This window comes from Equus caballus, chromosome 9, assembly GCF_041296265.1.
Source record: "Equus caballus isolate H_3958 breed thoroughbred chromosome 9, TB-T2T, whole genome shotgun sequence".
NCBI classification, from domain to species: Eukaryota; Metazoa; Chordata; class Mammalia; order Perissodactyla; family Equidae; genus Equus; species Equus caballus.
The window spans coordinates 68,160,950-68,177,548 of record NC_091692.1 but is presented as its reverse complement, the minus strand read 5'-3'; the positions used below and the strand labels follow the sequence as shown (position 1 = coordinate 68,177,548).

General features: G+C 34.2%; 1 long non-coding RNA gene across 1 annotated transcript in view; it reads right to left on the bottom strand.

Annotated features, from left to right (window-relative positions):
- Positions 1-1,322, bottom strand: part of LOC102149631 (uncharacterized) — a 75,375-nt gene extending 74,053 nt beyond the window's left edge. The window contains exon 1 of the long non-coding RNA XR_001377473.3: positions 1,198-1,322. This is a non-coding gene — a long non-coding RNA (uncharacterized lncRNA). The remainder of the gene's footprint in view (positions 1-1,197) is intronic.
- Positions 1,323-16,599: the final 15,277 nt, after the last annotated feature.

Sequence of the window (16,599 nt, the reverse complement as noted above, 5' to 3'; positions counted from 1 at the left end):
GCTGGCCCCCAGAGCTGAGTGTTTACATACCACTAGCTCCTGTAACCACCACTGTTTGCCCTGGTCCCTAGGCACTGGACCTGGACGCACTGTGGAGGAATCAACAGGCCTGCAGATCCCCCACAGCACTCACCAAGGACCACATAGTTGTGCATGTTATGGACTCCAGCAGGCTGAGCCATTGAGATGCCATGCTCCTCAAAACTCAGAGCCACCAACTACACCCAAATTTGGTGCCCTGACCCACTAGACCTGGGGTCACATCATACTCCAGTGTGCTCCCTGACACAGGTGAGGGTCCTTCCTTACTGAAGTCAGTCCATAAAGTTTGGAATAGGTGACTGCTTCTTCAAGTGTGTACACACCTATGTAAGGCTACTGGGATCAAGAAGAATCAGGGAAACATGATCCACCAAAGGAACATAGTAAATTTCCAGTAAATGATGCCAAAGAAATGGAGATCCAGGAATTAAGTAATAAATAATTCAAAATAATTGTTACAAAGACACTCATAGAGCTACAAGAGAACAGAGATAAACATTTAATGAAATCAGGAAAACAATATAAGAACAAAATGAGAAGTTCAACAAAGAGAAAACATAAAAAAGAACCAAAGCGAAATTTTGGAACTGAAGAATACAATGACTGCACTGAAGAAGTCAATAACAGCTTCAAAAGCAGATTGCAGCAACCAAGCAAAGGAAAGAAACAGTGAGCTCAAAGACAGATCATTTGAAATTCTCCAGTCAGAGAGGCAAAAAGAAAAAAGAATGAAGGGGAATGAAGAAAGCCTATGGGGACTTATGGGACATCATTAAGAGAAACAATCTAAGCAACACTGAAATCCAAGAAAGACAAAAGAGGAGAAAAGGGCAGAAAACTTATTTAAAGAAATAATGTCTAAGAATGTCTCAAACCTGGGGACAGATTTGGACATCTGAATTCACGAAGCTAATAGGTCACCCCAAAATTTCAATCCAAAACAATCTTTTCCAAGACACATATAATAAAACTGTTTAGAATCAAAGACGAAGAGAGAATTTTAAAAGCAGCAAGAGGAAAAAAATTCTCTCATACAAGGGAATCCCCATATGGCTATCAGCAGATTTCTCAACAGAAACCTTGCAGGCCAAGAGAGTGTGGGATGATATGCTCAAAGTGCTGAAATGAAAAAACTGCCAACCAAGAATACTTTACCTGTCAAAGTTGTCCTTCAGAAATGAAGGTGAGATAAACATTTTCCCAACAAACAAAAGCTGAAGGAGTTGATCACCACTAGACTTGCCTTATAAGAAATGCTGAAAGGAGTTCTTCAAGCTGAAAAAAAAGGATGTTAATTAGTAGCATGAAAACATGAAAACATACACACACTGGTAAAGTTAAGTACATAGTCGGGTTCAGAATGCTCTAATGCTGTAATATGGTGGTGTGTTAACCACTTAACTCTACAATAAAGGTTAAAGGAAAAAAGTATTAAATATAGCTATAGTTATAATAATTTTTTAATGAATACACAATATACAAAGATGTAAATTTTGACATCAAAAACTTAAAATTTGGGGGAAGAAGTAAAAGGGTAGAGTTTTTGTATATAATCAAAGTTGTTATCAGCTTAAAATAGACTGTTATATTTGTAAGATGTTTCATGTAAGCCTCAGGATAAACACTGAACAAAAACCTATAGCACATACACACAACATAAAAAGAAGAGAATCAAAGTACACCACTATGGAAAATCATCAGTTTACTAAGGAAGAGAGCAAGAGAGGAAAAAAGGAACAAAGCAACTACAAAAGAACCAGAAAACAATTAAAATTAGGAAGTCCTCACCTATCAATAATTTCTTTAAATGTAAACAGAATTTAAATTCTCCAATCATAAGGCATATAGTGGCTGAATGAATAAAAAAACAAGACCCAACTATATGATGTCTACAAGAGACATACTTCAACTTCAATGACACACACAGGCTGAAAGCAAAGAAGTGGAAAAAGACATGTCATGCACATAGAAACCAAAAGAGAGCAGGAGTAGCTACACTCATATCAGACAAAATAGACTTTAAGTCAAAAACTGTAACCGGAGACAAAGAAGGTCACTATATAATGATAATGGGGTCAATTTCTCAAGAGGATATAATTGTAAATATATATGTACAAGACAAACATATTCAACATCACAGCACCTAAATGTATTAAGCAAATACTAACAGATCTGAAGGGAATAATAGACAACAATACAGTAATAGTAGGAGACTTCAGTATCCTACTTTCAACAATGGATAGATCATCTAGACAGAATATCAACATGGAAACATTGGACTTAAACTACACTTTAGACCAAAAGGACCTATCAGACAGATACAGAACAGTCCACCCAACAGTAGCAGAATACACATTCTTCTCAAGTGCACATGGAACATTCTCCAGGACAGATCATATGTTAGGTCACAAAACAAGTCTCAGTGAATTTAAAAGACTGAACTCATACCAAGTATCCTTTCTGACCACAATGATATGAAATTAGAAATCAATAACAGGAGGAAAACTGGAAAATTCACAAGTGCATGGAAATTAAATAGCACACTCCTGAAAAATTAATGGGTCAAAGATGAAATCAAAGAGAAATTAGAAAATATCTTGAAACAAACAATATTGAAAATGTAACATACTGAAACAGATGGGATGGAGAAAAAAGCAGTGCTAAGAGGGAAGTTTGTAGCAATAAATGCTTACATTAAAAAAAGAAAGATCTCAAATGAATAGCCCAACTTTACACCTGAAGGAACTAGAAAAAGAATAAACTAAGCCCAAAGTTAACAGAAGTAAGAAGATAAAGATCAGTGCAGAAAACAATGAAATAGAGAACAGAAAAACAATAGAAAACATCAACAAAATTAAGAGTTTGTTTTGTAAACAGATAAATGAAATTCACAAACTTTTAGCCAGATTTACCAAGAAAAAAAGAGAAAGACAAATAAAATTATAAATGAAAGAGGAGACAACTGATACTACAAAAAAACAAAAGATCATAACAGACTACTATGAACATTCACGTGCCAACAAATTGGACAATCTAGAAGGAATAGATAAATTCCCAGAAATATTCAACCTACCAAAACTGAATCACAAAGAAATAGAAAATCTGAACAGATCAATTACTAGTAAGGAGATTGAATCAGTAATCAAAAACCTCCCAACAAAGAACAGCTCAGGACCAGGTCGCTTCCCTGGCGAATTCTGCAAAACATTTTAAGAGCAATTAATGCCAATCCTTCTCAAACTCTTCCAAAAAATTAAAGAGGAGAGAACACTCTCAAACTTATTTTACAAAGCCTGCATTATCCTAGTATCAAAGCCAGATAAGGATACTACAAGAAAAGAAAACCACAGGCCAATATCCCTTATGAATATACATGCAAAAATTCTTAACAAGGGGCCGGCCTGGTGGCACAGCAGTTAAGTTCGCACATTCCGCTTCTCATCAGCAGGGGGTTCCCCGGTTCGGATCCCAGGTGTGGACATGACACCGATTGGCACACCATGCTGTGGTAGGTGTCCCACATATAAAGTAGAGGAGGATGGGCACGGATGTTACCTCAGGGCCAGTCTTCCTCAGCAAAAAGAGGATGATTGGCAGCAGTTAGCTCAGGGCTAATCTTCCTCAAAAAAAAAAAAATTCTTAACAAACTGAATTAACAGCACATTAAAAGGATCATATACCACAATCAAATGGGATCTATCCCTAGGATGCAAAGAAGGTTCAATATATGCAAATAAATCAATGTGATAAACCACACTAATGGAATGTAGGACAAAAATCATATAATCATCTTAATAGATGTGAAAAAAATCATGGGACAAAATTCAAAATCCTTTCATGATAGAAACTCTCAACAAATTGAGTACAGAAGGAATATACCTCACATAATAAATGCCATTTATGACAAAGTCATAGCTAGCATCACACTCAACAGTGAAAGAAGAAAAGTTTCTAAGATCAGAAACAAGACAAAGGTGCTCACTCTCACTGCTTCTATTCAACATAGTACTAGAAGTCCTAGCGAGAGCAATTAGGCGAAAAAGAAAGGAAAGCTGTCCAAATCAGAAAGGAAGAAGTAAAATTGCCTTTATTTGCTGATGACATGATCTTGCATACAGAAAATCCTAAAGACTCCATCCAAATTGTTTGAACTAACAAACGAATTCAGTAAAGTTTCAAGATACAAAACTAACATAAAAAAAAAAATCCGTTGTGTTTCTATACATTAACAATGAACTATCTGAAAAAGAAATTTCAAACTACCATTTACAATAGCATAAAAAACAATAAAATACATAAGAATAAATTTAACCAAGGAAGTGAAAAATCTACACACCAAAAATTATGACATTGATGAAAAAAACTGAAGATCCAAATAAATGGGAACATATTCCATGTTTATGGATCAGAAGAGTTAATATTGTTAAAATGTCTATACTATCCAAAGCCATCTATAGATTCAATGTGATCTTTAACAAAATTTCAATGAAATTTTTCACAGAAACCAAAAAACCCACAACAATCCTAAAATTCACATGGAACCACAAAAGACCCTGATTAGCCAAAGCAATCTTGAGAAGGAACAAAGTTAGAGGCATCACACTTCATGATTTCAAACTATATTGCAAAGTTACAGTAAGCAAAATAGTATGATAGCAGCATAAAAACAGACACATAGACCAATAGATCAAAATAGAGAGTCCAGAAATAAATGCACACATAGATGATCAAGTATGGAAAGGATAGTCTCTTCAACAAATGGTGTTAGGAAAACTGGACATCCACAAGCAAAACAATGAAATCAGACCCTATCTAACACCCTTCACAAAAATTAACTTGAAATGGATTAAGGCCTTAAACATAAGACCTAAAACTGTAAAATTCCTAGAAGACAATACAGAGAAAAAGCTCATTGACATTGGTCTTGACAATAATTTTTTGGATATGACACCAAAAGGACAAACAAAAGCAAAAATCAACAAGTGAGACTACATAAAACTAAAAAGCATCTGCACAATAAAAGAAATAATCAACAAAATGAAAAGGCAACCTAAGGAATGGGAGAAAAATATATTTGCAAAACACATATCTGATGAGGGATTAATATCCAAAATACATAGCAAAAAAAAATAATAATCTGATTAAAAAAGGGGACAAGGACCTGAATAGACACTTTTCCAAAGAAGACATACAAATGACCATCAAGTACTCAATATCACCAATTATCAGAGAAATGCAAATGAAAACTACAACAAGATACCACCTTACACATGTTAGAACGGCTTTTATCAAAAAGAGCAGAGATAACAAATGCTGGAAAGGATATGGAGAAACAGAAACCTTGGTGCACCATTGACGCGAATGTAAATTGGTACAGCTACCATGGAAAACAGTATGGAAGTTTCTTAAAAAATTAAAAATAGAAATACCATATGATCCACCAATCACATTTCTGGGTATATTTCCAAAGGAAATGAAATTACTATCTTGAAGTGATATTTGCACTCCCATGTTCATTGCAGCATTATTCACAACAGCTAAGACAAGCAAGCAACCTAAGCTTCCACTGACAGATGAATGAATAAAAAAATGTGGTGTATATAAATGCAATAGAGTATAATTTAGCCATAGAAAAGAAAGAAATCCTTCCATTTGTGACAACATGGACAGACCTTGAGGGCAACAGACTAAGTGAAATAAGTCAGACAGAGAAAGACAAATACTGTATGATCTCACTTCTATGTGGAATCTAAAGACATCAAACTAATAGAAACAGAGAATAGGAAGATGATTAACAGGGGTTGGGGGTTGGGAAAAATGGGGGGATGTTAGTGAAGGGGCAGAACTTTCAATTATACGATGAATAAGTTCCAGGGATCTAATGTAAAGCATGGTGACTATAGTTAACAATCCTGTATTGCATACTTAAAAGTTGCTATAGGAACAAAACCTTAAATGTTCTCACCAGAACAACAAAATGGTAATTATGTGAGGTGAAGGATGTGTTAACCTTATTGTGGCAAATATTTTGCAATGTACACATGTGGATTAAATCATTACATTGTACACCTTAAACTTACACTGTGTTATATGTCCATTTTATTTCAATAAAGCTGGAAAAGAAATGTCAATGCTTTTTAAACATTGCCTAGTTAAAGAAGCTTATAGGCCGCAACATCTTACACAGTATTTTCTCAATAAAGATATTTAGGTCTATGAATAAATTTGGTTTTTGGATTTTCTCCTCCCCAAGGAAAAAGCATGTGCATCTTCCACTTGCAAAACCATTCAAGGCCAAATAAAAGGTTTTCATTCACATTTTACTAGCATTTGAAATATTTTACCTTCTTGTATATTCAGATCTCTAGCATCACAGTTTACTCAATGGCTATGTCTTCTATAATTAAAGTTAAAAAATTCATTGCACACACCAAGATTAATGTTTACTATATGTGTATTTATGTATATACACAAACATTATAAATAATACCTCAAATATTTCCATAATTATTTTAGTTGGTAATAACATATTAAAATTAGTCCCAATGTCATTGAATCAGGTTTTAAAAATTATAATACCTGGACTTGATTTGCTAGCCATCTTAAGAGGGCATATTAGGTAAATTGCTTAACCTGGAACTATTAACAAATATATTCCAACACATATACAGCAATATTAAGAAAGTCGCATGTAAAAACAAAGAATATATAAGAAAAAAATGCCACAATTATTATAATATTTAGGTTGATTTTGATTAAAATAGGCCTACTTTTTGTAGTTTAAAATAACATCAAACCAATCCAGTCGTTTTTATTACTTTAAAAATTATAAAATTTACTCTAGGTGGCGTACTTCTATAAGCTTGTAGGAGGAAAAGAATACAATTGAAAATCAAGCTTTTTGTTATTTCTAGTCAATGACTCTGTTAAAATTATGAATTCAAAAACTAGTCCAACAACATTTGAGATTTGTTAATAGAAAATTAAGTTCAAATTTAAAGTTATTAAGCTAAATTAGGATATAATTAATAACAAAATATTCCACTATGATTCCCTTTAGACTACAAAATATTTCCTTGTGGGAAAAACCTTATTTAGAGAAATCTCATGCAGAAAAATATTAAGCAGTACCCCCCAGAATAAAAAGAAACAAGATTGTATTAAATTATTTTTACATCTTTAACTTATTTTTTAAAACTAGCTCATTCTAATATTCCTAAGACTGCATATGTACCAGCATCAGAGCTCTAACCCTTGGGTGCCACTTGTGATGCAAACACTTGTTTGGTACATGTCTATTGCCTGACCGCTACTGGATACTTTCTTAAATCAGCCTATATATTATTGTATTAAAAGTTCTTTTTAGCAAGACAATTTTTATAGTTTTTTTCAGTCACTTTCATCTAGAACCACCGAACTTTGATTCCTCTCAGAAGAACTATAGTCATATTTATCCCAGCATTTTTTTTTCAGTCAGACTAGTGGGGACATTGAGGAATTATCAACCAGTGGGGCTGTGTTGTCTCTATTTCTCTCTGTCATACTGAGTATGACACGTAGACCAGTACAGCGAAATTGGATCCAAAATCAGCGGTCATTTTGACTCCAACTCTTGAAACCACTGGCTATAGTTACCACTCTGGAGACCTTCAAATTGATTTTAAATTGAATGTGATATTAAGGTACACATTGTTACCTAGAGGTTTTAAAGAACACAATTTTTGATAAACCTCAACCTTTAGGTCATTCATTTGGTACAATCACATTGTCATATAATTCTTACCTGTGTTTTCACATAATATTTAAGTTACCTATAAAGGTACTGAATTTACAATTAAAAGAAATTCTTAGTAGTGTATCTCTCAAGTTAGTTAGGCATAAGCTTGCATCTCTTCAAAGTTACTGTCATTCTGTTTGGAAAGGTTCATTATTACTTGGACATCTACAAGTAGATCTTTCCCTGTCAGTGACTTATTTGCCAAATTACTGTCTCCAGCTTTCTTTTGGTGGCAGCAGTTTGTTGAAGTAGGGGAATTTTTCCAGGACCTAAAGACTTGAAAATGAGTTGCATGTTCTGGTAATGTTTACATTTTCTTATACGAAATAGCAGGGATGCAATTGACCCTATTGGAATTCACTCATTTGTGACTCAAATGGTTTGTTGCAATATGCTTCTAATTTAGCTTTTCGGGCATCAAAATCTAATTATTAATCATATTTTTATATTAAGAAAGAATGAGTATAGAATAGAGGACTTGATATTATTCTTGCCATCTACTATGCCCACTGTAACACAAAGCTTACACCCTCTATAGCCCATTGTGGTTATTATAATTGGCTGCAAAAAGAAATACAAATATACATATATACACAGAGAGGAGAGAGATGTATATATGAACATCTTTGTGTATGTATGTAGATAGAATCTCTCTTTTTAAAGACCACTGACACCCCCTCCATCCCCCTTCTCTTAAAAAAACTAAGTCAAAAAACAGCTATTGAGGGCAACTAACATAAATAACAGCTCGACTTCTGAGAAAGAAAATAGCCATAATTCTACATATATGTTAATTTTAAAATTACAAAGAGGAAAATATTCCATTCAACATACAAACATGCATACCTCAGTTCTTCATTATGGCATCTAGGGAAAATCAGGATTGTGGAGAAAAACGGAATGAGAAAATGTGAAAAAGAAATAAAGAAGAGGAAATAACACAAAGAACACCATACACAAACACAATGTAAGAAACAAAGGAAATAACACAGATCTCTACAGAATCACTTGCTTCTTCCAGTCTTCAAATAACTGAATCTAGTCTAGACCGATGTTTTTCAAATTTTAGGGCCTCAGGAATACCTGATGGGCTTGTTAAAACACAAATTGCTGGGCCCCAACCTGAGTTCCTCATTTAGTAGATGGGGTGAGGCTCGATAATCCACATATCTAACAAATTCAAAATGACCATACTTTGAGATCTTTTAATACTAGAACTTTAAATAGCCCATTAATCACTCTTCACCATTCACAATATCCTGAGAGTTGGGGGAAATTCTGCAGTCATTGAGAATGGCTTCAGCTTACATATCTCAGAGTAATAAAATTGCTAAGTAGTGAGGTTTTTATTCTATCATTTTTGAGGCATATATATAATCTCATTGGCAGTCTTACATAATATTGTTCATGATATGCAGATTAGATTTTCAAAGTGACTTTCTGATTACAATTTTCTTTTATCAGGAAACTAAGTGAAGAAGTGAAGCTAAACTACTTCTGGAAGCAAAGTTTGTTAAATAAATTACACCAAAATGTGCACAGTATTTTTAATTCATTCAAATATGTACTATGTGCAGGCATTGTGCTAGAAACTGGAATAACAATAGTGGGCAAAAATAGATATGGTCTCTGACATCATGCAATTAAAGAATCTACTGGGGGGCTGGCCCCGTGGCCGAGCGGTTAAGTTCGCGCGCTCTGCTGCAGGCGGCCCAGTGTTTCGTTGGTTCGAATCCTGGGCGCGGACATGGCACTGCTCATCAAACCACACTGAGGCAGCGTCCCACATGCCACAACTAGAAGGACCCACAACGAAGAATATACAACTATGTACCGGGGGGCTTTGGGGAGAAAGAGGAAAAAAATAAAATCTTTAAAAAAATAAAAAAAAAAAAAAGAATCTACTGGGAGAGACAATCATGTGAAAATATAATTAAAGTGATAAATGCTCCAAATAAAAGGTACATAATTAATATAAAAGTAAACGACAAACTTTTCAGAGAAGCTAACCGTCTGACATTTCCAAGTTGCTCCACATAATCATCAGTACATAGAATTATCAGTACGTTTTAGTGATTCTAATAGGTGCTCAGTGGTATCACATTATAGCTTCAATTTGCACTTCTCTAATAACTAATGACCTCGAACATATTTTCCTGTGCATATTTGCCAGCCCTACAGCCTCTTCAAGTGTCTGCTCGTCTGTTGCCCATTTTCTAATTGGATTGTTTTCTTACTATGAAATTTTGTAAGTTCTTTATATATTCTGGACACTAGCCCTTTATTGAACATATGTTTGCAAATACTTTCTATTTATTGCTTGTCTTTCCATCTTCTTTAACAGGGTCTTTCTCAGAACAAATATTTTTATTTTAGACAAAGTTCAATTTATTCATTTTTTTCAAAAAAGGATTACACACCTTTGCTGTCACTTAAAGAATTTTGGCCTAACCCTAAATCGAAGAAATTTCTTCCTGTTTTTTCCTAAAACTTCTGTAGTTTTACATGCTACGTTTAGATCCATGGCCCATTTTGAGTTAATTTTTTTAGTAAGGTGGGAGGTCTAGGTTGAGGGTGTTTTTGTTTTTTTTTTTTCACTATGAATGTCCAAGTGTTCCAACACCATTTGTTGAATTTTCAATTGGCCCAGCACAATTCCTCCATTGAATTACTTATGCACCTTTCTCAAAAATTAGTTTGCCATATTGGTGTATGTCTATTCTGGACTCTCTCTTCTGTTCCACTGCTCTATGTATCTACCACTGTGACAAAACCACACAATCAATCAGTGGCAATATCACATTGTCCTGACTACTGTAGTCACATAATAAGTCTTACTATCTGGTAGTCTGATTCCTCCAACTATACTTTCATTTTTCAAGGTTGTTTAGGCTATTCTAGTTCCCTTGTCTTTTCATATACATTTTAGAACATTTCTTTATCTACAAAGAATCCATCTCGAATTTTGATAGAAATTGTATTAAACCTATAGATCATTTGGGGGACAACTAACATCTTTACTATGTTGTCTTCCAATCCATGAATATGGTATGTCTCTCCATTTATTTAGGTCTTCTATGATTTCTTTCATTAGCATTTCTAGTTTTCAACAAAAACATCCCACAAACGTTTTTTAAAATTAAAATTAAAATTTTTTTTAGCAATTGTAAATGATATTACCTTCATTGCTAGCACACATAGAAATAGTACTGATTTTCGTTGACCTTGTATTCTGTGATCTTGCTAAAGTCACTTATTAGTTCCAGGATGTTCCTGGAGATTTCCTGGGATTTTCTAAGCAGACCATCAGGTTATCTGTAAATACAGTTTTACATCTTTCTTTCCAATTTGTATGCATTTTATCTCCTTTTCTTACCCTACCATACTAGTTAAGACATCAACTACTATGCATAATAGAAGTGGTGAGTGCACATCCTTGCCCTGCTCCCAATCTCAGGAAGAAGACATTTAGTCTTACACCAAGTATGATGCTAGATGTAAGTTTCAGATTTTTTAAATCAAATTGAGGAAGTTTCCTTCTATTGCTGAGTTAGCTTTTTTAAAAATCACGAATGGGTATTGAATTTTGTCAAAATTTTATATTACTTGATATTATCATGCGGTTTTTATTTTCTTCTTAATATGATGGATTACACTGACCAATTTTCAAATATTGAAGCAGACCTGCACATTTGGAATATAGCCCCCTTGGTTGTGGAAACAACTCAAATGTCTTTCCACGATGAGTGGATTACAAGACTGTGGTACATCCATACAATGGAATACTTAGCAATAAACAGGAACAAACTATTGACACATGTAATAAAACCAAGGATCTAAAGGGCAATATGCTGAATGAAAAAAGCCAGTCTCAAAGGGTTATATATTGTATGATTCAACTTATATAACATTCTTAAAGTGACAATTATAATGATGGAGAAAAGATCAGTGAATGCCAGGCATTAGGGTGAGATGACGGTGTAACTATTAAGGGAGTAGCAACAGGAAGTTTCTTTGTGATGTGAAGATCTGTATCTTGATTACGGTGATGGTAACATTAACTCACACAAATAAAATTTCATAAACAGAAAAAAAAGAGCATGTAAAAATTATGAAATTCAAACAAGGTCTGTTACTGAGTTAATAGCATCGTTGCAATGTCAACTTCCTGGTTTGACAATGTACTGTGGTTACAGAAGGTAACAGGGAGAAGCTGGTACATGGGAACTCTCTGAACTGTTTTTGCAAATTTTTGGGAATCTTACAAAGTATTTTAAAATAAAACGTTATTTAAAAAATACAGTAGGAAAAAAAAAAAGAGGAGCCTGACCTTCGAACAATGAGTCAAGGAAGGCTTTGTTCTATACAGCGGGAACAAGCACCAAGTTTGTGGAAGAAGGAAGCATAACAACTCCATGGCATTTAAGTGTGTCTAAATTCAGAAATAGACGACGAGAGTAGAGGCAGACAGTTTAAAGGATCTGAATCATCCTTCCTGGTTCTGATGCCATATAGAACCTCAAAGGACATGTTTAGAGCAGTAAATGGAAAAACCAACTGAAGATTTTTAGTGAGGGGGAGGGTAAAAGGGCATTATTAGTTATGTTTAGTCACATTCTAACTGCAGTGGAGAATGGACTAGGGAGGATGTGAGGATGCAGGAAATCTAGCTATCTGGCTACTATTGTAAGCCAGGTCAGGTGATGGTAGTTTGGATTAGGGTAATGCTGGCAATGGAAATGGAAAAAAATGGACAGATTTGAGATGCATACTAGATGTATTTTATGCATGGAAATACATGAAACATGGTCATGAATTAAAAGACTGAAAATGTCCATTAGATTGGTGACATGGAACTAAACTATTTCAAAGGAATAATTGGGCAAGTGAAATACCAGACTGGAGTAATTTAAAGAATGGGAGGGGAAAAACAGATACAAATTTAGACAACTGAAAAAATTTGGCAGTAAAAACAAAAAGAGAGAAATGAGGTAGTAGCTGGAGGGGAGTTATGGAAATGAGGGAAGGCATTTTGAAAGTGGTAGCCAACAAAGCACATCTTAGTTCAATAGGAAAAATCTAGTTGAAATAAAAGAGAGAAGAGGTGATGAAGAAAAGAAATAGTTTAAGGACAAGCATGAAGAAAAGTGATGATGTGAAGTTTTGGAGGAAGGCAGAATGCTCTGTGGCAGAAGGGAGTATGGCAATTTCATGAAACAAATACGGCTAAAGTATAAAAATTGATGGGGGCAGTGGTAGGAAATTGTTCAGAAAAGGTTAGGGCTACTTTCTTCTACTCTAAGAGGAAAAGAGGTGAATGTGGGTACAAGAATGTCTGATACTGGGTGTGTTTTTATCTGGTGAGTTCTCTTTTTCTCTGTGAAATAGTAAGACGGCTATATTTTTTGCTAGGGCTGCCTTAACAAAGTACACAGAGGACTGGATGTCTTAAACAACAGAAATTTATTTCATCACAGTTCTAAAGGTCAGAAGTCCATGATCAAGGTGTCAGCATGGTTGGTTTCTTCTGAGGAATTGCTCCTTGCCTTGTAGATGAACATCTTCTCTTTGTCACCCCGTCGTCTTTCCTGTGTGTGTCTGTGTCCTATTCTCTTCTCATAAACATATCTAACGTATTGTATTAGGTCCCACCCATATGAACTAATTTTACCTTAACTGCCACCTTAAAAATTCTGTCTCCAAATAAAATCACATTCAGAGGTACCATGGGTTTGAACTTCAACACATGAGTTTTTGGGGGACACAATTCAGCCTCTAACAAGAGGTTATACTTGCTGAGAGTGAGAAGGGAGATAGGATACATCAGAAGGTCAAAGTGAAAGAGGTTTGAAATAGTTCTAAACAGTGTGAAATAGTTCTCAGATTGACTGTAAATGAGGTAACATCTTAAATGAGTAATTTAACTTAAATGCAATTTAGTTCACAAAATGAAATTCTGACTTCCTTATTCCATTAAAAAATTACTTTACAAATCAGAAAACATGGATTGTAATCCCTGCTCTGCTAATAAGCAATGTCCCTTGGATATCTCCAGCTTTCACTTTTGCCACTCTGAAATAGGAACAACATATCAAGGAAGAGACATATGCCTCAGAGTATACTAGACAGAGCATTGACTTGGGAAACCCTGAGACCCCAGTACCATTCCCTGCTCCATCACAGAAGAGTTCAATTTCTTAGAACCTCGATTCCTCATCTTAAAATGAAGTACAACTAAATCATCTCTAAAATCCCTTCTAAAATCCTACAGGTCTATGAAATGAAGTAAAATGAAGTTATACCGAGAATAAATGGACAGTGGCAATAGAAGAAAAAGATTCTTTGAAATATTTGCCAATAAAAACTGTATGCTTCCAGCATACTGAAACATTGGTGTTCCATTCCTATTTTTTCTACATCTTCTATTCCCAAGTCAATACTATCCTTAAAGCTGTTTTAATATACCTTTTTCTCACCTCTGTTGGTTTAAATACTGGGTTCTGAGTTGCAATAAATTATTACTTCTTTTGTTATATGTAATTATCTACTTAACTTTAAATCATTACATTCTGAAAAAGCATACCTAGTATGTCTAAAATAAGAGAGTTATGCATGTTAAAAAAAAAAAGTTGAATGGTGGATATATTAGTCAGAAACACACATGGCTAAGGTAACAGAATATCCAAACAATGGCTTGAAAATCAAGAGTTTATTTTTCTCATGTAATAAGTGCAGAGGTTGGCAATTGCTCACATAGGTTCAGGTGTTCAACAACGCCATCAGAGACCTAGGCTCCCCCTAATCTTTCTACAGAACCATCTTTGAATAGTAGCTTTCATTCTCATATTTGCTGTTTCATGGTACTAAGATGGCTGTTGTACCCCTAGGCATGTTGTTGGCATTCATGGCCAGAAGGAGGAGGAAGAGGCAAAGAGCCTCACCTCACAAAGCTTTTTTTGCCTTTTTAATTTGAAAGGAAGGCCATTCCTAATAGGATTCTGTTCATTTGAAGAGCCCTAAGCAGGTCACATGCCTACACTTTAGATATTTGTGCTGTCCAATATGGTGGTCATGAGTCACATGCAGCTTTCTAAATTAAAATAAAATTAAAAATTCAATTTCTCAGTTGTACTGGTCACATTTCAAGAGCTCAATAGCCACAAACAGCTACATATTGGACAGCACAAATACAGAACAGTTCCTTTGTTGCAAAAAGTTCTGCTTTGGCATATTACAGACCACAAGGAATAAAACCACTTCTGTTTTGGATCAGTCATTATATATTCCCTGGGGCTGAAGTAAGGTCCTAATCTCCTTGAAGATTATTATAGGACACTGTTAATAACGAAGAAGTAGAGGTAAAAGCAGTGGAGGGAATTGTCTGCCACAAGGGACATTATCAATACATTTACACTAAAGTTTACAAATTATTACACATTAAAAACGCACTTAATAAATTAAGTAGGAGGTGTTAAAGAAGGTATTAAAATTAGACAAAATAAAACTAAGTCTGATAGTTACAAGAGGCACTAAATTACTTATTACACAAATATAATTGCTAAAGTAACACTACTAATAGTGACTGATAGAAGATTAGAGGGAAGAATGGTAGTGGAATAATATGTGGGCACTATTTTCTCTATAGTAAATAAACCTGAAATGGCTGATTATATTGAAAATGTAGTTACTAATAAATTCATGAACAAAAAGAGTGCATCTTGTGATGATAAAGATTAGCTGATAACAATTATTGGGAAGAGTTATTTCACATCTGCCTCATTACTCATGGGAGAATAAAATGAAAAGGAGTACAAAAGAAATGAAAGACTAGATATGGAGAATAATTTACTGACAGAATTATTCAAAAGGTTAAAAATCTGATATTGACAATAATTTTCTTCCTAAAACTTTCAGGTTGCCCATTCCTCCATGATCCTCACTTGCCGAAATCCAGCAATGACAAGTGTGGAGTTTCTGTATAATTTTGGTGAAAAATAAATATTTACATATGTAATTATGCATATATATGTAATATATATTACAAACTAATACTAACAATATTTGTTCTGAATGAACAACTGCCAATTTTAAACTGATTTGTATCTAAATAAAATTTTTAACTCTCAAAGTTCTTACCTATTAGAATATGCAAAATACTGTTAAGGTAGTATAATGGTTGTTTTTCACGAAAAACTTAAAAGGAAGAATAAATTCTAATTATTACTATGAAGTTAATGAGATATAAGAATTGTAAAAATTTTACTTCTAAAGATAGTTTAGATTTTCTTATTTTTCCCTAAAGTAAAAATAACAGCCACTGAAACCCCTCCCCTTTCATCCCTATTCTCTATGATCTCTAAATATTCTTTTATGTAATTTATAGTTAAACGTTCAATAAATATAACTTTCATAAAGGTTAAATTTGAGTATTTTAGCATGCATGAACTTTTAAGTATTTTATAGGTAAAAATCTCAATTATGTCCTATGGCAAAACAAAAATTTTACAAAGAGATATTGCTGAACTTCAAGGAATGACATATTTTAAGCAAGATTCATCAGAATAACATTATACCACATTAAACAACAGCCCACCAGAATGCAGAGTAAAATCCCACTTGACACTATAAAGAGAGTCAAAATCATCTGCCAGCATTTTGTTCCTGCGAGCTATGCATGCTATGTATTTCCTATTACCAAAAAAGGGAGTAAACTAGAAATTGAGTTCTAAAACAATACGTTCACTATTTGAGTATAACAAAAAGAATCTAGAATCTTCATA